This window comes from Oncorhynchus gorbuscha, linkage group LG07 (assembly GCF_021184085.1).
Source record: "Oncorhynchus gorbuscha isolate QuinsamMale2020 ecotype Even-year linkage group LG07, OgorEven_v1.0, whole genome shotgun sequence".
NCBI lineage: Eukaryota > Metazoa > Chordata > Actinopteri > Salmoniformes > Salmonidae > Oncorhynchus > Oncorhynchus gorbuscha.
The window spans coordinates 56,841,012-56,865,063 of NC_060179.1; the positions used below are offsets into that span (position 1 = coordinate 56,841,012).

The 24,052-nt window shown below is 41.1% G+C and overlaps 1 protein-coding gene across 4 annotated transcripts in view; it reads left to right on the forward strand.

The window, feature by feature from the left end:
- The window catches only part of ca10a (carbonic anhydrase Xa), a 345,076-nt gene that overhangs the window by 33,973 nt on the left and 287,051 nt on the right, over nt 1-24,052 (forward strand). The gene's annotated exons all lie outside the window — the stretch shown is intronic.

Here is a 24,052-nt window from a genome sequence, read left to right on the forward strand (position 1 = left end):
GCTGCTGCCAACACACTGACTCAACTCCAGCCACTTTAATAATGGGAATTGATGGGATATGATGTAAAATGTATCACTAGCCACTTTAAACAATGCTACCTAATATAATGTTTACATACCCTACATTATTAATCTCATATGTATATGTATATACTGTACTCTATATCATCTACTGCATCTTTATGTAATACATGTGTCACTAGCCACTTTAACTATGCCACTTTGTTTACATACTCATCTCATATGTATATACTGCACTCAATACCATCTACTGTATCTTGCCTAGGCCGCTCTGTACCATCACTCACTCATGTATCTTTATGTACATATTCTTATCCCCTTACACTTGTGTCTATAAGGTAGTAGTTTTGGAATTGTTAGCTAGATTAATTGTTGGTTATTACTGCATTGTCGGAACTAGAAGCACAAGCATTTCGCTACCCTCGCATTAACATCTGTTAACCATATGTATGTGAGAAATAAAATTTGATTTGAAAATTGATTTGATTTGTTGGTCATCTTCCTGACCAAGGCCCTTCTCCCCCGATTGCTCAGTTTGGCCAGACGGCCAGCTCTAGGAAGTTCTTCCATTTAAGTATGATGGAGGCCACTGTTTCTTGGGGACCTTCAATACTGCAGAAATGTTTTGGTACCCTTCCCCAGATCTGTTCTTTGACACAATCCTGTCTCAGAGCTCTATGGACAATTCCTTCCACTTCGTGGCTTGGTTTTTGCTCTGACATGTACTGTCAACTGTGAGACTTTATATAGACAGGTTTTTGCCTTTCCAAATCATGTCCAATCAATAGAATTGACCATTGTTAGACTCCAAGTTGTAGAAACATCTTTAGAATGATTAATGGAAACAGGATGCATCTGAGCTCAATTTCGAGTCTTATAGCAAAGGGTGTAAATTCATGTTTTTAAATTTTTATATATTTTCAAGTGCTCTTGCGTACATATTTGTAGACTTTTCTAACTCCAGAAAGGGTATGTGTCAACATGATGACATGATGAAGTGGTTCTTCCTTTAAAACCGCTTAGAGCTACCCCCCTACTTTTTTCAATTTCCGCCTGAAGACATACCCAAATCTAACAGCCTATAGCTCAGGCACAGATCCAAGGATATGCATATTATTGGTACCATTTGAAAGGAAACACGCTGAAGGTTGTGTAAATGTGAATTGAATGTAGGAGAATATAACACAATGGATCTGGTTTAGATAATACAATGAATAAAAAACATACGTTTTTTATTTTTATTGTTGTATCATCATCTTTAAAGTGAACAAGATAAAACAAACATTCAGATAGGATGATGGGGACAGTTTCAGTGAAAAACATAAGAGGGCAACAGTACTTGTGCAAAGTTGCAGAATGATAACTTCCAAAATGATTGTGCTACATGACATTTATCATGAAGTGACCCAGGTGTCCCACACAAGTAGCCCAAATGTACCCAAGTGGCCAAACTGGTGAAGTTATACATTTTGAATGGAATAACTATATACAAAATACCAAAATGGTATTCTAACACACCCCACCCCAAGAAATTGAGAAAAGACATTTAAAAAAAACATTTACAGAATAACACTTTCAATATTTGGAAGACCCTCAGTCCTCGACACAATATTATGCTGCTGATGTCAGGTGCCATAGCACATCCATGCCTGCAGAAATACATTTGTGCTGATGAACACCACTTGTGGCAGGAGCTGGATGAACCAGCTTCAGTGGGGGATGGACACCTTGGCACTGGGGGCTCCCATTCGGAGTCAGTGTCACTGTGAAAGAAAATGTTTAGTTAGAATAGTTTCACATATGAGCCCTGTATCAACAGGAATTATAAACATATATATATATATATATATATATATATATATATATATATATATATATATATATATATATTGAGTACAGGGAACATAAGGTTGAATATATTATTATAGGTCTATTATTATAGACCTGCTAGATCTACTGTCTCATTTATATTGTGGCATTTCAACTAGATCTACTGTCTCTATTATATTATAACAGACCAGCTAGATCTACTGTATCTACTGTATCTACTGTCTCCAGTTCACTTTGGCCATTGTTGTGGGCCTGCCCTCCCCTCAGCAGCCTCAAATATGCTATTTAATTTCACAAATAATTTTTACATTATTAATTTCAAACAACGGCATTTGCATGAGAAGAACTTACCATTCCAAAACGATGTCCTCTCCGTTCAAAAAAATATTCCTCCATTTAGGAATTGCTAAATGAATCGTCCTCGACCAATTTCTTCTAAAATTGTGTTTACATCTGTATATCTGGACTTAGATTTAGCTTTCACTGACTTAGTCGCCATACTGATTGATATATAAACAGCTGAATATGCGTTTTACCAAAACAATGCTGTGCGCAACATGCGTTGCTCCTTCCGGTATGAAACTTCCTTCCGGTATGAATGGTAAACGATTGACGTAAGGTAAACTATTTATTTTATGGCAGTTTGTGATTTTGTTATGCCTGTGCTGGTTGAAATAGTTTTCTTTATGGGGCTCTATCCTCTGATAATCGCATCGTATTCTTTCGCAGTAAATCCTTTTTTAAATCTGACAAATCTGGATTAGCAAGATTCTAGGCTTTCGACCCATGTGAGACACTTGTATTTTCATGAATGTTTAATATGACTATTTATGTAGCGATCACTGTATGTTGTCGAATTTCATCCCGCTCCCGGGTTCCGTGCGCAGAGAGGTTAAAAGTTACGAGCTTATGCCGCGACTGTTAGTGGTAGATGGTGGCATTCTGTCATTGCACCACACTATCACAAGGGGGAGTTAGAACAAGGCGTTTTCAGTCTGATAGTCTCTCTTCTCTGGCACTAGATTCCTGCACCAGGCAACAACAAAACAACGGTTGGTGGTCCTGGAGATAAGAGAGAACTTGGTTTAATACAATGGGAGAATTTCACTTGAGATGTGAACTGACGATTTTTGAAAAATTGGCGCAGTGGTCTTTTGGTTTCTCTCCTCAAAACAGATATACATAATTCTACAAAACAAACTGGCTTTATTTACAAATTAGTAAGAATGTCTCACCCCATGTTCAAGAATGGCCTTATTCCCGTTATTCAGATTGAAACTTTCGGTTATTTGAAAACGAAATAATATTTTTTTTAAATTGACAGCTGTGCCATATAGATTGCAAAACAGTTGGGAGAGATGTTCGATGTACCAATTCCATGGCACATGGTTTATGAATTGACAAACATTTTTCCATTCCTCCTGAAAGCACTAATCTGCTCACTTAATAGACACCCTGGTCATGGTGCTACAGTATGTTGTTACAGCATAATCAAAGTGAGGACAATCGGCGATCTGCTGTATACTTATGGCCTATTTTAAAATGACATAGAGACCAAAGAGAGCAGACGAAATGAACATGGTTTTCATCAAGCCAGCTTCTTTCTATGGTGCTACCCTTTCCAGGGTTAGGACTGTAACCACCAGAGGACTTTAAAATGAGATTTTACTGAGAGTTCTTGAGATGAATTCTGCAAACAACGTTTCCAATCCGATAATGAGAATGGTAAATGACTGTAATTAATACATTCATTCAATACATTGGAATACAAAAGAAGCCATCCGCCCATGATGGGCTATTAGCAAGACAATAGGCTCTTGCCAAGAAGGAGTGTAGGAAAGAAGGGAAGGGGAGCATTGTATTTAAAGACACTGCACAGTAGCCTAATAAACATATATTATGAAATAGTACAAAAAAATGTAATTCAATAATATATTTCCATCAAAGCAGATGCTGTGTTTTTGGTTGATGGCTAATATTAAAAACAGTCAAATGCATTCTCTCCGTTCACCACACAGACTTTAAACATTTGGATAATAAAGCATTTGAAGGTTGACAGTGGTTGATTTTAAAATGTCTAACTCCACTGACTTTTAAGTTTTATCGTTTCTTTACGTATTAGGGTACCTAAGGTTTGATTATAAACATTGTTTGACTTGTTTGGAAAAGTTTATTAGTAACGTTTGGGATTTATTTTGTATGCATTATTGACTGAAGCGCGCCAGCTAAACTAAAATTTTATGGATATAAAGAAGGACACTATCGAACAAAAGGACCATTTGTGATGTATCTGGGACCTTTTGGAGTGCCAACAGAAGAAGATCATCAGAGGTAAGGCATTTATTATATCGCTATTTCTGACTTTTATGTCGCACCTGCCTGGTTGAAATATGTTTTTCATGCTTTTGTATGCGGAGCACTGTCCTAAGATAATCGCAAGATGTGCTTTTGCCGTAAAGCCTTTTTAAAATCTGACACATCGGCTGGATTAAACATTCCCAGAAAGCATTGATTATTATAACTTACCGCAGGCCTAAAATCTAAGAGTTTAACCTTCTGAGTGAATGATTATATTGAAGATAGAAGCCATCTCTTAATGAGTTCCGAGAGCCAATCTGTTATCCAACGATTATTATTATTGTTATTAACCCTGCATTATAATTATACACTGCTCTAAAAAATAAAGGGAACACTAAAATAACACATCCTAGATCTGAATGAATTAAATATTCTTATTAAATACTTTTTTCTTTACATAGTTGAATGTGCTGACCACAAAATCACACAAAAATTATCAATGGAAATCAAATTTATCAACCCGTGGAGGTCTGGATTTGGAGTCACACAAGATTAAAGTGGAAAACCACACTACAGGCTGATCCAACTTTGATGTAATGTCCTTAAAACAAGTCAAAATGAGGCTCAGTAGTGTGTGTGGCCTCCACGTGCCTGTATGACCTCCCTACAACGCCTGGGCATGCTCCTGATGAGGTGGTGGATGGTCTTCTGAGGGATCTCCTCCCAGACCTGGACTAAAGCATTCGCCAACTCCTGGACAGTCTGTGGTGCAACGTGGCATTGGTGGATGGAGCGAGACATGATGTCCCAGATGTGCTCAATTGGATTCAGGTCTGGGGAACGGGCGAGCCAGTCCATATCATCAATGCCTTCCTTTTGCAGGAACTGCTGACACATTCCAGCCACATGAGGTCGAGCATTGTCTTGCATTAGGATGAACCCAGGGCCAACCGCACCAGCATATGGTCTCACAAGGGGTATGAGGATCTCATCTCGGTACCTAACGGCAGTCAGGCTACCTCTGGCGAGCACATGGAGGGCTGTGCGGCCCCCCACACCATGACTGACCCACCGCCAAACCGGTCATGCTGGAGGATGTTGCAGGCAGCAGACACAGCATGCCTGGGCCTGCAGCACACAAAGTTCTTTGTTTGTCAGGCAAATCATTGGGTCGAAACTGTCACTGTTTTTGAAAGAAAAGCACTATTTTTGTCCATTATTATAACATCAACTTGATCAGAAATACAGTGTAGACATTGAAAATTATGTAAATTACTATTGTAGCTGGAAATGGCAGGTTTTTAATGGAATATCTACATAGGCGTACAGAGGCCCATTATCTGCAACCATCACTCCTGAGTTCCAATGGCATATTGTGTTAGCTAATCCAAGTTAATAATTTTAAAGGCTAATTGATCATTAGGAAACCCTTTTGCAATTATGTTAGCACAGCTGAAAACTGTTGTGCTAATTAAAGTAGCAATACAACTGTCCTTCATTAGACTAGTTGAGTATCTGGAGCATCAGAATTTGTGGGTTCAATCACAGGCTCAAAATGTCCAGAAACAAAGACCTTTCTTCTGAAACTCGTCAGTCTATTCTTGTTCTGAGAAATGAAGGCTGTTCCATGCGAGAAATTGCCAAGAAACTGAAGATCTCAGACAACACTGAGTGTTCTACACACTTCACAGAACAGCGCAAACTGGTTCTAACCGGAATATAAATATGGGGGGGGGGCTGTGCACAACTGAGCAAGAGTACAAGTACATTAGAGTGTCTAGTTTGAGTAACAGATGCCTCACAAGTCCTCATCTGGCATCTTCATTAAATAGTACCTGCAAAACACCAGTCTCAACGTCAACAGTAAAGAGGTTACTCCGGGATGCTGGCCTTATAGGCTGAGTTCCTCTGTCTAGTGTCTGTGTTCTTTTGCCCATCCTAATCTTTTATTTTTATTGGCCAGTCTGAGATATGGCTTTTTCTTTGCAACTTAGTAGCCTACTCCCGACCGGTCACGTTGTACAGTGCCATATGTTTTTGACAGAAACCCTAAGGGTTTTGTTTTTCTCGGAATAGAAATACCATAATATTAATCAAATTAATTAAGCAACATTTCCTAAAATCATTCCCATATACAATGTTCTTACAAAAAAAGGTTTTAAATTATCTAGTGCAGCCAATATTGAAAACAATCAAATGCTTCTCAAAGATGCCCTCTGGTGGTCAAACTAGCACTAACTAGCATTAATGGCAACGATGGCTGACACTTAAATAGCGTGCCATAGAATTATGCAGCAGCCCGGAAGCTGTGCTGCGGTACTACGCAATTTTTAAAGGAAGAACCACTGAATCTAGGCTTATATGCAGGAACGAAAGCACATATTGTCAGAAATGTATCGTATCTGTAGTCATTACCTGATCATATATGTATCCGTCCAAAAAAATGAATCATAATTTCAATAGAAATCCTTACATGATATATGAATCATAGATATTTTAATATTCATCATGTCTGATCAAAAATGGGCTAAATCCGACTCATGAAATGTCAGGCACTGAAGTAGTTTTACCTTTTCAGGTTCTTTACCTACATTTGCACCATATTCAGAAGTATTACCCATCTGTCTATCGCCTCCTTTGAATTTCATGCTGTCACAGTTACCAGCCCTTTCAAGCTTAACATCCTTATCATTTATCGCCCTCCAGGTCCCCTCGGAGAGTTCATCAATGAGCTTGATGCCTTGATAAGCTCCTTTCCTGAGGACGGCTCACCTCTCACAGTTCTGGGCGACTTTAACCTCCCCACGTCTACCTTTGACTCATTCCTCTCTGCCTCCTTCTTTCCACTCCTCTCCTCTTTTGACCTCACCCTCTCACCTTCCCCCCCTACTCACAAGGCAGGCAATACGCTCGACCTCATCTTTACTAGATGCTGTTCTTCCACTAACCTCATTGCAACTCCCCTCCAAGTCTCCGACCACTACCTTGTATCCTTTTCCCTCTCGCTCTCATCCAACACTTCCCACACTGCCCCTACTCGGATGGTATCGCGCCGTCCCAACCTTCGCTCTCTCTCCCCCGCTACTCTCTCCTCTTCCATCCTATCATCTCTTCCCTCTGCTCAAACCTTCTCCAACCTATCTCCTGATTCTGCCTCCTCAACCCTCCTCTCCTCCCTTTCTGCATCCTTTGACTCTCTATGTCCCCTATCTTCCAGGCCGGCTCGGTCCTCCCCTCCCGCTCCGTGGCTTGACGACTCAATGCGAGCTCACAGAACAGGGCTCCGGAAGGCCGAGCGGAAATGGAGGAAAACTCGCCTCCCTGCGGACCTGGCATCCTTTCACTCCCTCCTCTCTACATTTTCCTCCTCTGTCTCTGCTGCTAAAGCCACTTTCTACCACTCTAAATTCCAAGCATCTGCCTCTAACCCTAGGAAGCTCTTTGCCACATTCTCCTCCCTCCTGAATCCTCCTCCCCCCCCCCCTCCTCCCTCTCTGCAGATGACTTCGTCAACCATTTTGAAAAGAAGATCGACGACATCCGATCCTCGTTTGCTAAGTCAAACAACACCGCTGGTTCTGCTCACACTGCCCTACCCTGTGCTCTGACCTCTTTCTCCCCTCTCTCTCCAGATGAAATCTCGCGTCTTGTGACGGCCGGCCGCCCAACAACCTGCTGGCTCGACCCTATCCCCTCCTCTCTTCTCCAGACCATTTCCGGAGACCTTCTCCCTTACCTCACCTCGCTCATCAACTTATCCCTGACCGCTGGCTACGTCCCTTCCGTCTTCAAGAGAGCGAGAGTTGCACCCCTTCTGAAAAAACCTACACTCGATCCCTCCGATGTCAACAACTACAGACCAGTATCCCTTCTTTCTTTTCTCTCCAAAACTCTTGAACGTGCCGTCCTTGGTCAGCTCTCCCGCTATCTCTCTCAGAATGACCTTCTTGATCCAAATCAGTCAGGTTTCAAGACTAGTCATTCAACTGAGACTGCTCTTCTCTGTATCACGGAGGCGCTCCGCACCGCTAAAGCTAACTCTCTCTCCTCTGCTCTCATCCTTCTAGACCTATCGGCTGCCTTCGATACTGTGAACCATCAGATCCTCCTCTCCACCCTCTCCGAGTTGGGCATCTCCGGCGCGGCCCACGCTTGGATTGCGTCCTACCTGACAGGTCGCTCCTACCAGGTGGCGTGGCGAGAATCTGTCTCCTCACCACGCGCTCTCACCACTGGTGTCCCCCAGGGCTCTGTTCTAGGCCCTCTCCTATTCTCGCTATACACCAAGTCACTTGGCTCTGTCATAACCTCACATGGTCTCTCCTATCATTGCTATGCAGACAACACACAATTAATCTTCTCCTTTCCCCCTTCTGATGACCAGGTGGCGAATCGCATCTCTGCATGTCTGGCAGACATATCAGTGTGGATGACGGATCACCACCTCAAGCTGAACTTCGGCAAGACGGAGCTGCTCTTCCTCCCGGGGAAGGACTGCCCGTTCCATGATCTCGCCATCACGGTTGACAACTCCATTGTGTCCTCCTCCCAGAGCGCTAAGAACCTTGGCGTGATCCTGGACAACAAACTGTCGTTCTCAACTAATATCAAGGCGGTGGCCCGTTCCTGTAGGTTCATGCTCTACAACATCCGCAGAGTACGACCCTGCCTCACACAGGAAGCGGCGCAGGTCCTAATCCAGGCACTTGTCATCTCCCGTCTGGATTACTGCAACTCGCTGTTGGCTGGGCTCCCTGCCTGTGCCATTAAACCCCTACAACTCATCCAGAACGCCGCAGCCCGTCTAGTGTTCAACCTTCCCAAGTTCTCTCACGTCACCCCGCTCCTCCGCTCTCTCCACTGGCTTCCAGTTGAAGCTCGCATCCGCTACAAGACCATGGTGCTTGCCTACGGAGCTGTGAGGGGAACGGCACCTCAGTACCTCCAGGCTCTGATCAGGCCCTACACCCAAATAAGGGCACTGCGTTCATCCACCTCTGGCCTGCTCGCCTCCCTACCACTGAGGAAGTACAGTTCCCGCTCAGCTCAGTCAAAACTGTTCGCTGCTCTGGCTCCCCAATGGTGGAACAAACTCCCTCACGACGCCAGGACAGCGGAGTCAATCACCACCTTCCGGAGACACCTGAAACCCCACCTCTTTAAGGAATACCTAGGATAGGATAAAGTAATCCTTCTCACCCCCCCTTAAAATATTTAGATGCACTATTGTAAAGTGGTTGTTCCACTGGATGTCATAAGGTGAATGCACCAATTTGTAAGTCGCTCTGGATAAGAGCGTCTGCTAAATGACTTAAATGTAATGTAATGTAAATGTATTCTACAAAAAGCACGGAAATCTAAACATCATCATATTTAATCCAAGTTGCTATTTCCAAACCACATGTCTGCTTTTTCTGTTTTAAAAATGTAGCATAGCAAACGTAGCCCAATCTTTGGGAAAAATGTTTTTAGATATTTAACAGAAAATGTAGCATGCCCTCGATACACATGCTTGCCCCGTTTGTTATTATGGACGATGGGGTGGGGGCGGATTGGGTCATTAGCCGCGGTCTCTCGCAGTCCAGACCCAACGTGGTGGTACTGTGATCCACTCCAAACTGTCAATGCGTAAATCATGAATCAAAATTGTGGCGATATTGCAAGAAAATAGTCATTTCAATTAACCATACCACAAGGTATCTACTCTACCTGCTTCAGTCATGATGAGAAAGCTAACTGGAAACTAGCTTTCTAGCCAAGTTGCTAGCATATTATCTTATATTAAGCTCTAAAAGCTTAATCGGTTGGGGTCTACTAAGTTAACACATGGAATTGTTTTAAAATGGCCATAGCATGGATCATTTAGCTACTTGATTTATACAAGACAAAGGGGTTTTGAAGTGTCTGTCCTATATCTAGGACATATAAAAAAAGCTCGGGAAATACTGTATATATTGTTTTTTGGACACATATTTTTGTTGGCACAAAACTACCTCCATACTTCCATTCATTTGTTACCTTCAGACGAGTCCCGTGACACTTGCGGGGGTTGTAGAGCAAAACGGAGATCACCATCATCTTCGTGAGAGTCTCTCGTCTCCTGTTTCTAGCCCAAAAGGTTCGGACGCTGCAGACAGAAGTTGGCACATCAACATTACCGACTTCAGACGAGTCCCGTGGGGCTTGTGGGGGTTGTCGAGCAAAACGGAGAACACCATCGTGTTTGTCTCATCTGTCCATAGAGTGGTCTTATTAGTTCGGACGTTACAGAATTTTTGGGAAGTCTCATGGTCTGGCAAACACAACTGTAGCTCGTCCACCTTCCACCGCAGAAGCGGAAGTCCGACATAGGCGGATGCAGTGGATTGAGACGCAATCCCATTCAAAACCAGATATCTCTATCTTAAACTGACGGATTTGGATGGGGGTTGCTTTATTATGTTACTTAGATTGACGCCCGGTTACGTCAATAGACTCTTATTAATTAATTAATTAACACAAAAAAAGAATTGGGGGGCATCTAAACTTTTTCTTTAGTCTATCAAAATGCATATCAAGATCGTGATATGGACCTCAGACAAAAGCATATGCATTGTATTGTTGCTGATAAAATATGTTATGTAGGCCTACTGTCAGGATTTGTCTTCAGATATAGAAAAATAAGATGCCAACATAGGCCTATCTTAGGATATCTAATGAGTCCATATCTGGCCATACCATGACTGATATCCGGAGGAAATATCAAAATGTTATGTGCAGGACAGGAAAATATGGATTGCATATTTGTCAAATTATTAAGCATGTTCTGAAAACTCAGAAATGCATCAGAAATGGTCGTTATTTTCAAAAATCATATCAAGATCCGGATATGAACCTCAACCAAGAGATGAATATCTGGACTCAATATACAGTAGTTTCATATCTTTAATTTGCTGAGAAAACACAGTTATGCTATGTATTTGTTAACATGAAGAGAGAAAACAGGATATCACATATCTCAGGATATTGAATGAGTCCATATCCGGCCATAGGAAATGTCCATGTGTGATATTCGGAGTAATTCCTATGTAATATGTCTAAAAGACACATCTGGATTCAGAAGTGGTCAGGGTATATAAGGGCACAAGGCGAGACCCAGATGCAGACACAGGAGGCAGATTGTTAGAGTCCAAGATGTTTACTAACAATCCAAAAGGGGTAGGCAAGAGAATGTTCATGGACAGGCAAAATGTCAAAACCAGTTCAGAGTTCCAGAGATACAGAATGGCATGCAGGCTCGAGGTCAGAGCAGGCAGAATGGCCAGGCAGGAGGGAATGGAGTCCAGAAAAATAGGCAAAGGTAAAAAACTGGGAGGACTAGTAAAAGAGAATAGAAAAGCAGGAGCACAGTAAAAGCACGCTGGTTGACTTGAACAGACAAGATGAACAGGCACAGAGAGACAGGAAACACAGGGATAAATACACCAGGGAAAAAAAGTGACACCTGGAGGGGGTGGAGACAATCACAAGGACAGGTAAAAGAGCGTGACAGTATATAGTGCATATCCACAAAACTCCAAATAAGCATTGGAAATGGTCTGTCTGTATTCTCTAGAACTGCTATTCCCAAACTGGCGTACACAATGCCATCGGGGGTACGCCAAATAAAAATGTGATTCACATTTTCATACATTTGGGTGATGTTTTTTGCTCGCCTGAGTAGCCTTGTTTCACTGCCAAAAAATAACATGAAACCATCTAGTGTTCAGCTAAATAACAACACAATGTCAAATTCAGGTAGCCTAGTCAAATAATGAACATCCAATCATATTAACCATTGCTCTTCTGTGGGAACACCACAAATGGTCTGAATGTAGCCAAACGCAGCTGCTACTCATTCCGTTTGCTCGAAAATGGATAAATGGTTAAAAAAAAGTAAGGCACGGGTCCATAGAGACACGTACTACCAGCAGTACTACACCTGCACCTGTCGATGACAGAAGTTGTTCTGCTTCCACGAGCACATCCAATGCAAGCATCAGTAACTCTACATTTGTTGCTAGCCCAGCTAGCATGGACACTGACAGTTGTGAATCTGCTGCAGCCGAAGAGCAACTGCCCCCTTACCCGGGAAAGCACCGAACAACAGATAGTGACGTTGAACCATCGAAGAGGCGCAAATATGATGAGAACTACATTGATTTGGGGTTCATTTATGTTGGGAGTATTGCCTTTCCTCAGCCACAGTGTGTTATAAAAGTACTATCTCACAACTCAATGAAACCTTCACTCTTGTGCAGACATTGAGAAACAAAACATGCCAATTTGAAAAATAAGCCACGTGAGTTTTTTGAGTGAGAATTAAGACAACTTTTGAGTAGTAAGACATGTATAAGAGCAACAGATACCATTAATAAGAAGGGGCTAGAAGCGTCTTATATGGTGAGCTACTGAGTGGCTAGGACAGGCAAGCCCCATACTATTGTGGAGGACTTTAAAAAATAAATATATATTATTTATTACAAAAAACACAAGGAAGGGGTAACATTAAAGTATTAGAATATGGAGGACAAACAATCCAGCATCAAACATGCATCAGTCTTTCCGCAACAGAGCCATCCTTATGTGTGAGGGTGCGTGTGCATGATAGCGATATAAAAATATATGTCATAGTTTCCTTTATCACGATTACATTCTTGTGAAACCTGAACCCTCCATGACCCCCCCCCTCGGATTAAAAAAAACAATGAATTCCATTCCCCATCCCCAAGAACCCCACCCAATGCACCAATAACCAAGAGAATGAACTAAAGAGAAAAAAACGAGAAGACAGAAGATAACAGCAAACAACAATGCAAGAAAAATAAATAAAAAAGAATGAATTTAAAACAAAGGACATCAAGGACAACTGAAATCATAACAGCAAAGCCTACTGTATATGTTTGTGTGCATGTCTGGCACTACATGTATGTGTGTGTTCTTGTATGTGTTAATTGGAATGAGAGTGTGTGTATTTGCATGTGTACAAACACCTGCACGGCATCAGCCTCAGGCAAACCGACGTTAGTTGTAAAAACACTGCCACTTAGTGTCATTCAAATGTACTTTTATTTTGTTTTATTTTAACTTTTTTTCCCCTTTATCTTTTGACCATCATTCTCTCACACAGCAACTCCACTCCCACTTGTCTCCAATTCCACATACCAACCCTCAGCTTCCCTCAGCCCACCCCATCTATCTCTGCTGGCCACCCACTTTGTGTTTCTACGCAACACATATCTTTCAACTCTGCTATGATGTTTATCGTACAATTTCAATCTATCTAATCGAATAGAATCTACGGATTGCGCTTTGTAGATAAATACTTTTATTAAGAGTATTAGTATATTAGAAATTGACTGACCAGGTCTCTCCAGATCTCCTAACAGTACTATTTCTAGGGTCAATTTTAGATCAATGCTATGCATTTTCAGCCATTCCTGAACCTGAGACTAGAAACAGGCTACCTGAGGGCAATACTAAAATAGATGGTCTATTGATTCTGTATCCTCACAACAAAATCTGCAGAGCTTCGATTATTTTATGCCCCGAATATTCAACATTTTGTTGGTGGCAAGAATTCTCTATAATAATTTTAGCTGTAAAGCACAAAGTCTTAAATCTTATGTTGTTTTATATATCAACTCATACACCCTGTACCATGAAATCGGTACATCAAAAATCTCTCCCCAACTATTTTGCAATCTGTATGGCACAGTTGTCAACATCCTGGTCCTCGAATGAAACTGGTAACTTTCCTATTCATGCTATTTTTATTCCTCTTCTTTCAGTTAATCTAAAATGAGACATGACAATCTGCACAAAGGCAAAAAGGCCATTTTTAAACAATGGATGAGCTTTCCTTATTAATCTACGTGAGAACTATTTAGGGTTCAAATAAAACTTTTGAATGAGTGAAGCTTTTAGAGAGGTTTAGTGCTTTTATTTTTAATCTCAACCCACCTAATTCATAGTTAATTAATTATACAGATAGATTTGTTTTATTTTGTCTGGTTTAGCCTCCCAGATAAAGCACAATATTTTTGCTCATATGATTTGAAAAACAAATCATCAGGAGTAGGCAGCGCCATAAGAAAGTGAGTAAACTGAAATATGACTAAGGAGTTAATCAGGGCAATTTTCCATAAATAGAAAGAGAATATCTGCCTAAAATAATTAGCTTCCTCTTTAAAAAAAAATATCATTCGGAGAATCATAGATGACTCCGTCTTCAGTATCGAGTTTCTGCAAATGCAAATTCGTATTGGAGATTCAGGAAGAGTTTTGTGCATTTTTCTCCATATTCCATCCAGTTTGCTTTATTTTTGTAATAGATTACATTAGATTGTTCTTGAAACAGTTTCTCAAGTTCTTTTTGTTTTTCCTCTAACTTATTTTGTATCTCTGTAGTATCGTTTTTATTGCTATCTACCTGTACTATTATTTCATGGATTTCCCTTGTTAGTCCTGTTTCTTTAGCCAGAAACGGCTTTTTATTATTGATGAATATTGAATTGAATGACCCCTGAAGGTACATTTAAAAGTATCCCAAACAATAAGGGGATTTGCTGAACCTATATTATACTGGAAAAATTCAGTTATAAATGATTTTGTCTTAGTTAAAAATAAGTTGTCCTCCAGTAAACTTTGATTACATTTCCAATATCCTGTCCACGTGGTAAATCTATAAGAGTTACGTGAATGCCAATTAGATGATGATCCCATCGCATTCTGTCTCCTATTAAAACTTTTTAAAACCTTTGATGCAAGTAAGAAAGAGACAAGAAAGTAGTCAAGATGACTAGCTTGAGTAAGTCTCCTCTATGTATATCTCACTAGGTCGGGGTTTTTTAGTCTCCAAATATCCACTATTTCTAATGTGTCCATAATATTAGTGATTTCCTTAAGGACACAGTGATGATTTTCTGTAGAGTGATTACCTTTACAGTCCATTGAGGGACTATGTTATAGTCTTCTACCATAATGATTAGATCATTTGTTACCTGTAAGTTCAATAAATTGGTATAAATGTTTTTGAAGAAATGTGGATCATCCTGATTTGGACCATATATACTAATGAGCCAAATCTCTTTTTCGTCCACTTTCATATCCAAAAGGATCCACCTTCCTTGCGAATCATTCATGATTATTTGCACATTCGGATCAACATTTTTGTTCATTAATATCGTCACACCCTTTGAGTTCCTTTGTCCATGACAGAACATTATTTCACCACCCCATTCCCTTTTCCACGCAACTTCATCTAAGGATGTAGAGTGAGGTCCCTGTAAACAGTATATGTTATATTCCTTTTCTTTTAGCCACATAAAGACAGATCTCCTTTTTTTGTCATCTGCCAAACCATTACAATTATAGCTGTACTTATTTCACACCTATTTCACACCTTACCATAACTAGATACTATTCTCAGGCTAAATTGATCATAACATTTACATTTAAGTCATTTAGCAGACGATCATAAGTATTGCTTGTAAAGTTACTGCCATCAGAGGTATTATGAAGGTCAAAACTAGAGCTTTCAATTGTCTGATATTTAGAATTCAATAAATAGATTCTAGCAATATTTGTTTTATTCCCTTGCCTATTTGCCTGTGAGCCAATGCCACAGATGTTAGAAAATTGAGACAAATTATGTGTCACAAATCGGAATAGGTTGATGTGTATGATATTGGATATGATATAATGGGAGTGTGTATGATGTCTCTATAAGAGTAAGACTGTAATGTGTGATGTCCAAATAAATAATAACTCTGCCAATTTTGAGTCATAACTCTGCCAATTTTGAGTCATAACTCTGCCAATTGAGTGTCTATGTGTGTAATATGTAGTCCGTATAACCTTAATATTCATAATTATAATCCATATCGTATCACCATCATAGTTGCGTCATAATGACCTTTAACATAATTGAAAAACACATCCCAGCATTTCCATAGCAATTGACGTTTCACATGATCATGAAAGAGACCTTGCATTACTCTAGAGAAGGCTTCACTACAGTACAAATGTATTCCATACAATATGTTATTATTCCCCAATGCCCCTATTCTGGTATATTCCCCTTGCTTGATGTAAACATATGCAAACTTGTAGACAAATAAATAAAAAAGATAGCCAAGCATTAAACACATTAAATTATAAAACAGTTCTCGACAATAGAGAGCGGGAGGAAAGAGAGAATGAGTGAAGAGTGAGATCAGGTGTGTGTGTATGTATAAATCCGTATGTGTAAGCAAGCATGTAGTTGAGTAGGTGTGTGTTCATATCCACTTCATAATGTACCGATATTTTAAACAGTTCCCATACCATTTTTCTTTCGTAAACTGAAGTCCCTGTAGAATTTAGTACAGCCACGGTGTTATGGAGCTATCTCGGAATAGCTGTCCATCTATAAAGAGATTGTCCACAATGATAAAGGCACGCCTACCATCCATCCTTTGTTGTCTTTGTACTGGATACAGTTTCTTACGACGTTCGTTTATCTCCTTTGGAAATAACCAAATTTGGTCCCTTTAAGCTCCCTTCCTCTGCTTTTGATCAGCTCCTTTTGTTGGTAGTGTTCAAATTTTGCGATGACCTTTGGTCTTGTCGCTCCGAGCTCCAGGTCCGTGTACTCGGTGGAAAGCCACCTTGTTTACAGTCTCTATAGGAAGTTTCAATGCGGATTTCATGAATTCTCTGATCGCGCCCTTGGATTATTGGATGCGTCCTCAGGAATACCGGAAAAAAATAGATTTTCACGCTTGCTATGACTTTATATGTCTAGTAGCGTCTCCTTCATCACCCTGTTTTCCCTGAGTAGACAATCCATGTTGGAATCGTGTATTTTTACCTTGGCTTTGAGTGTCTTGTTTTCTCTTTGGAGCTTGAGAATGTCACTCTGGCTGAACTCCAAACTCCCCCTCAGCACTGCTACCTCCTCACACAACCTTTCCATTGTTGCATGGATTCCAGCAATCGTCTGTGTCTGTAGATTCGTCAGTTTTTCCTTTTTTTTGTCGGGTTAAAGTTATTCTGTGAGGTGTTCGGATCTATCCACGAAGGAGTATGTTGTTCCTCCATAGCGTAAAGTTGTTGTTACTCTGCGATTTCCCTCAGGATCTGCTTGGTATCCAGATTGGCTCTATACTGCAACCAGTTGTTTTACGGATAGATAACAATGAGTCTTTCCCACGATGACGACAGGTGTCTGTAGTACAGCCAGCTATCACTCGAGGAATCCACACCAAAAAAAGGAACACAAACTTGCAGTTCCCAGCCATAAAGGCTAACCGCGTTGTGAAACCCTTAGTAACAAAACTTTAGTTCAGATTCAAATCGATTTAATGAAAAAGGTTGAATGTAAACAACAAACTGAGTGTAGACAGTACAGTGTCCTGTTGCGCACTCTGATGACGTCTCTCTCTTGTAAGCTACATTTTATTGTGGAGGACTTCATTATTCCTGCTGCCGTGGATATTCCTTGGACAATACTGGGGGTAAAGGACCAAAAAACTATATAGACAATGCCTTCATCAAACAACACTGTTTCACAACGCATATGTGACATGGCAGGAGATGTTTTGAAACAATTACTGCTTCACATACAAGCCAGTGAATTCTATGCGTTACAGCTGGATGAGTGAACAGACGTGGCGGGCCTGGCACATCTCCTGTCCATTATGTTTATGGGGGGTCAAGACATCCTCCACTGGAAACAACGAGAGCATATTTTTTAAAGTACTGGACAGCTTTGTGACATCAAATGGACTTTGGTGGTCAAGATATGTTGGTATCTGTACTGATGGCACAGAAGCCATGACAGGGAGACATAGTGGAGTGGTAACGTGTGTGCAAGCAGTTGTTCCTGACCATAATTTTAATTTGCTTGACTGCTTGCATGATGGCGAGTTTCTCACACGACTGACCTATTTGAGTGATGTTTTTTCTCACCTGAATGATCTGAATCTAGGATTACAGGAACTCTCTGCAACTATATTCAATGTGCAGGACAAAATTGAGGCTATGATTAAGAAGTTGTAGCTCTTCTCTGTCTGCATTAACAAGGACAACACACATGTTTTTCTGAAATTGACGAAACAAACACCTGGATTCATTATCCCTTTCATGCCCTGCCTCCAGTCCACTTACCGATATCTGAACAAGAGAGCCTCATCGAAATTGCAACAAGCGGTTCTGTGAAAATTGAATTTAATCAGAAGCCACTGACAGATTTCTGGATAGGGCTGTGCTCAGAGTATCCTGCATTGGCAAATCATGATGTTTTGACACTGATGCCCTTTGCATCCACATACCTATGTGAGAGTGGACTGTGTGTGGAAAATGATTTAAGACTGAGACGTTCTCCCAACATTGCAGAGTTATGTGCTTCCTTTCAAGCACACCCTTCTCATTAACCTGTGGTGAGTAATTCACAATTTTTGATGAACAAATAAGGTTTTATATGTAAGATGGTGAAATAAAGAGCAAAATTATTCATTATTATTATGTTATTATATTATTATTATTATAGGACCAGTGCCCTTGTCCTATAAGAGCTCTTTGTCACTTCCAACAAGTTGGGTTGTGACAAAAACTCACACTCATTCTTATGTTTAATAAATGTATTGTATAGTGTGTGTGCGGCAGGCTTACAATGATGGCATAAAACAACGTGTGAGAGTGCGCTGACCCTGGTGCTAGAGGGGGTACAAAGCTGAGACTTGAATGTTTGAAGGGGTACGTAACTATAAAAAGTTTGGTAACCGCTGTTCTAGAATATCAAAAACGTGTCCTTTAAAGATATCCCCTGATATCGACCCTTTCACCCAGTGTTGGCTTGATTGAGAGTGTCAGGGGCCCATCCATCGAGTGGATGGGCCCCTGACACACACACACACGGCCATTATAGGGACCCACAGACAGGAGCGGGGTTGGAGATAATTGTCTCATAAGTTAGTATGCACAGCTGTCGGCAAGGTCAAGTTTCATTTATGGATGGACGGGTGTCGCTATTGTCTCACTCTGCTCAGCTTCCTCTGTCTCTCTCTCTCTTTCTCTCTCTCTGTCCCTTGCCCTCTCTATCTCCTCCTGTCTATCCAACCCCTTTCTCTCGATCTCCCCTCTCTCTCTCTCGCTCCCCCTTTCTCTCTCTATATATATATACAGTGGGGGCAAAAAAATATTTAGTCAGCCACCAATTGTGCAAGTTCTCCCACTTAAAAAGATGAAAGGCCTGTAATTTTCATTATATGTACACTTCAACTATGACAGACAAAATGAGAAAAAAAATCCAGAAAATTACATTGTAGGATTTTTAATGAATTTATTTGCAAATTATGGTTATTATGGAAAATAAGTATTTGGTCACCTACAAACAAGCAAGATTTCTGGCTCTCACAGACCTGTAACTTCTTCTTTAAGAGACTCCTCTGTCCTCCACTCGTTACCTGTATTAATGGCACCTGTTTGAACTTGTTATCAGTATAAAAGACACCTGTCCACAACCTCAAACAGTCACACTCCAAACTCCACTATGGCCAAGACCAAAGAGCTTTCAAAGGACACCAGAAACAAAATTGTAGACCTGCACCAGGCTGGAAAGACTGAATCTGCAATAGGTAAGCAGCTTGGTTTGAAGAAATCAACTGTGGGTGCAATTATTAGGAAATGGAAGACATACAAAACCACTGATAATCTCCCTCAATCTGGGGCTCCACGCAAGATCTCACCCCTTGGAGTCAAAATGATCACAAGAATGGTGATCAAAAATCCCAGAACCACATGGTGGGACCTAGTGAATGACCTGCAGAGAGCTGGGACCAAAGTAATAAAGCCTACCATCAGTAACACACTACGCCGCCAGGGACTCAAATCCTGCAGTGCCAGATGTGTCCCCCTGCTTAAGCCAGTACATGTCCAGGCCCGTCTGAAGTTTGCTAGAGAGAATGTGGATGATCCAGAAGAAGATTGGGAGAATGTCATATGGTCAGATGAAACCAAAATATAACTTTTTGGTAAAAACTCAACTCGTCCTGTTTGGAGGACTAAGAATGCTGAGTTGCATCCAAAGAACACCATACCTACTGTGAAGCATGGGGGTGGTAACATCATGCTTTGGGGCTGTTTTTCTGCAAAGGGACCAGGACGACTGATCCGTGTAAAGGAAAGAATGAATGGGGCCATGTATCGTGAGATTTTGAGTGAAATCCTCCTTCCATCAGCAAGGGCATTGAAGATGAAACGTAGCTGGGTCTTTCAGTATGACAATGATTCCAAACACACCCCCGGACATTGAAGGAGTGGCCTAGCCAGTCTCCAGATCTCAACCCCTTAGAAAATCTTTGGAGGGAGTTGAAAGTCCATGTTGCCCAGCAACAGCCCCAAAACATCACTGCTCTAGAGGAGATCCGCATGGAAGAATGAGCCAAAATACCAGCTACAGTGTGTGAAAACCTTGTGAAGACTTACAGAAAACATTTTACCTCTGTCATTGCCAACAAAGGGTATGTAACAAAGTATTGAGGTAAACTTTTGTGATTGACCAAATACTTATTTTCCACCATAATTTGCAAATAAATTCATTAAAAATCCTACAATGGGATTTTGGGGATTTTTTTTCTTCTCATTTTGTCTGTCATAGTTGAAGTGTACCTATGATGAAAATTACAGGCCTCTCTCATCTTTTTAAGTGGGAGAACTTGCACAATTGGTGACTGACTAAATACTTTTTTGCCCCACTGTATATATAATCTCCCCTTTCTCTATCTATCTATCTATCTATCTATCTATCTATCTATCTATCTATCTATCTATCTATCTATCTATCTCCCTCCCTCCTTCTCTCTCTGTCCCTCGCCCTCTCATTATCTCCTCCTGTCTATCCTACCCTCTCTCTCTCTCTCTCTCTCTCTCTCTCTCTCTCTCTCTCTCTCTCTCTCTCTCTCTCTGTGTGTGTGTGTCTTTTTCTGCATGGCTGAGCAGGTGGATTGCAAGTGCATTTTGATGAATATTAATGGGAGATTTTGACAATTATATGAAAATGAATTGTTTATTTACAGAGTCTACTTGTGTTTATAGGTGGTTGGTAGGGACTTGCCAGGCTAGGCCAGGGTAGGCCGCACACACAGAGATGCATGGGTATGGAAAGCACGTAGCTAACGATGACTCAGTTCTGAACAATAGAAAATGTTAAATTATCAGGTTATTGGAGTTGATCAGCCATACTTCTTTACAGACCAGTTTACTGAAAACCTGTCACCAGTCATTTGAAACAACTGAAAATGTAGTAAGCCATTGTCTTGCATTGGAAGTTTATTTGGCTTGTTTAACCAGGGGTAGGCAACTAGATTCAGCCAAGGGATGATTTTTGTCGGAGTGGATGGTTGGGGGCAGGAACATAATTATAATACGTTGTACACAGCAAATTGACCACAACTAGCCTAAAAAGGCAAAAAAATAACGATCATATTATACCTTGAATTACGTTGAGATACGAGTTTCTAAATTAAACAATTATTTTGCTAAATTCCTGGTGATTTTACAGTGTTTTCTTTAACCAAAAATATATATATTTTTTTGTATTTATTATTTAAATCATTTCTTGTTAGAAACTTTAGGGAGCCAAAATAAAATAATTTGCGGACCGGTTTAGGCCCATGGTGTCACGCCTTGGTCATTGTATTTTGTGTTTTTGTTATATGTTTGGGTAGGCCAGGGTGTGACATGGGTTTATATTTGTTGTTTATATTTGTTGTGGGTGTTTGTTCCTGTCTTAGTGTAGTAGTCACCAGATAGGCTGTAATTAGTTCACCTTCCGTTTGTTGTTTTCTTATATCTGTTATTTCATGTACCGCGATTATCTTCATTAAAGTCATGAGTAACCTACACGCTGCATTTCGGTCTGACTCTCTACATTCAACAGACGAACGACGTTACACATGGGCCGCCTGTTGCCCACCCCTTGTATAAAGGTTTTTAGTTTTAATTACATAGAGCAAAGATTAATTAGGTTAATAACTGCTGTCAGTCTACTGATCATCTTGACGGGAGAAGGATATTGGCCCTATATTGACACGTGACCTTGCTTGATTGATTGCTTGCAGTCTAGATGGATCCTGATGTGAATACTGACACATTAGTTTTCAGCATCTAAACTACAAATTACTGCTGCGCCTCACTCATATGATCACCATATATGATCATCACTGTTCTGGGTTCAGCTAGGGGCGGGTGAAATTAACAGTGATCTATCATTTTGCCATATGCATCCCCCCCATCCCTCCCTCCCTTCCTCCCCTCAGGGTCCCGTCTGCATATCCTTTAATAGATTGGAAGCATTTCCTTTTTGCTGATGCCAGTAAGTGTGTTTCGGGGCCACAGCCAAGCAGTGTGGGAAATGGAACATAACTTTTCTGCTGTCCTGCTGTCTAGCTCTCTCTTTTCTCCCTTGTTTCTCTTTTCTCACTCTCCCACTCTCTCTCTTCAGCTCTCTCTCTCACTTTTCTGTCTTTCTCTCCCCCTTCATCCCTCCCTTCTGTCCTGATAATGTTCTCTCCCTCTCTCGCTCTGTGACTCTTCCTCCTCTCCCCTGTCTCGCTGTTACACAGGAAGTGATGATGTCTTGTCTCTAGGCGAGCGCTGCCACAGAATATGGCGGCCAATTGTTCCAGAATTTTTTAAATTATTTCTGTCTGTCTCAGACAGTTCTGAATAATTAACAGTGATAGGCTTGCTTATTATACCCATTAGAAATGACAAAACAAAGAAATCGCTTCAATGTGATGGTTCCATTCAACTGATTGCTTTCACAAGTACAGCTCCCCCTAAACAGAGTTGATTCTGAGAAAAATGTTGTCACTAGGGATCCTAAGTAAATCATTTTTGGCCCAAGATTCAGGCTATCTGAAAAGTAGCTTTGAATTCATCAAAATTATTTTATACTTTATGTGTAGACCGGTATCTGTGCCACCTTGTTGCAGCCTAAGAGCTGGAGAGATACAGAGGCTTTATGCAGTATTTTCAGTGGTAACTGCAGCTTATCAGCAGCTTCCTCTAAAGCCCCTCCTTATTTTATTTTTTAAAATTTTCATTTTTAATTATTATTTTTTGTCTCATCGCTACAACTCCCGTACGGGCTCGGGAGAGACGAAGGTCGAAAGCCATGTGTCCTCCGAAACACAAACCAACAAAGCCGCACTGCTTCTTAACACAGCGCACATCCAACCCGGATGCCAGCCACACCAATGTGTCGGAGGAAACACTGTGCACCTGGCGACCTTGGTTAGCGTGCACTGCACCCGGCCCGCCACGGGAGTCGCTGGTGCACGACGAGACAAGGATATCCCTAGCGGCCAAACCCTCCCTAACCCGGACGATGCTAGGCCAATTGTGCGTCGCCCCACGGACCTCCCGGTCACGGCCGGTTGCGACAGAGAGCCAGGGCGCGAACCCAGGGTCTCTGGTGGCACAGCTAGCGCTGGGATGCAGTGCCCTAGACCACTGCGCCACCCGGGAGGCCCAGCCCCTCCTTATTTTTACTAGGATCCCGAGACCCACACACACATGTATTGACACATACACAGGATGCCACGTTATTGGTTCTTACCCCTGACTGTGTTTTTCCGTGGAAGTTCTTCCTGTCGAGACACCTATGGAACAGTGGAGGAGACTCTTATTTACACCTTATAACGTTGTTGAATTCACTGCAATAGTGTAGTTGTAGCTATGGAATAATTGGAAGGATTGGTCCTTTGAGCCAGGTAGCCATTGTTCAATTGCTATCTGAAACAATTCAATTTTACCCAAACTCTTTACACTGCAATTGTGTTGCTGTGGTGGTGACTAAATGGAGAGTAAAACTAATTATATTGCAGAGAGGCAACAC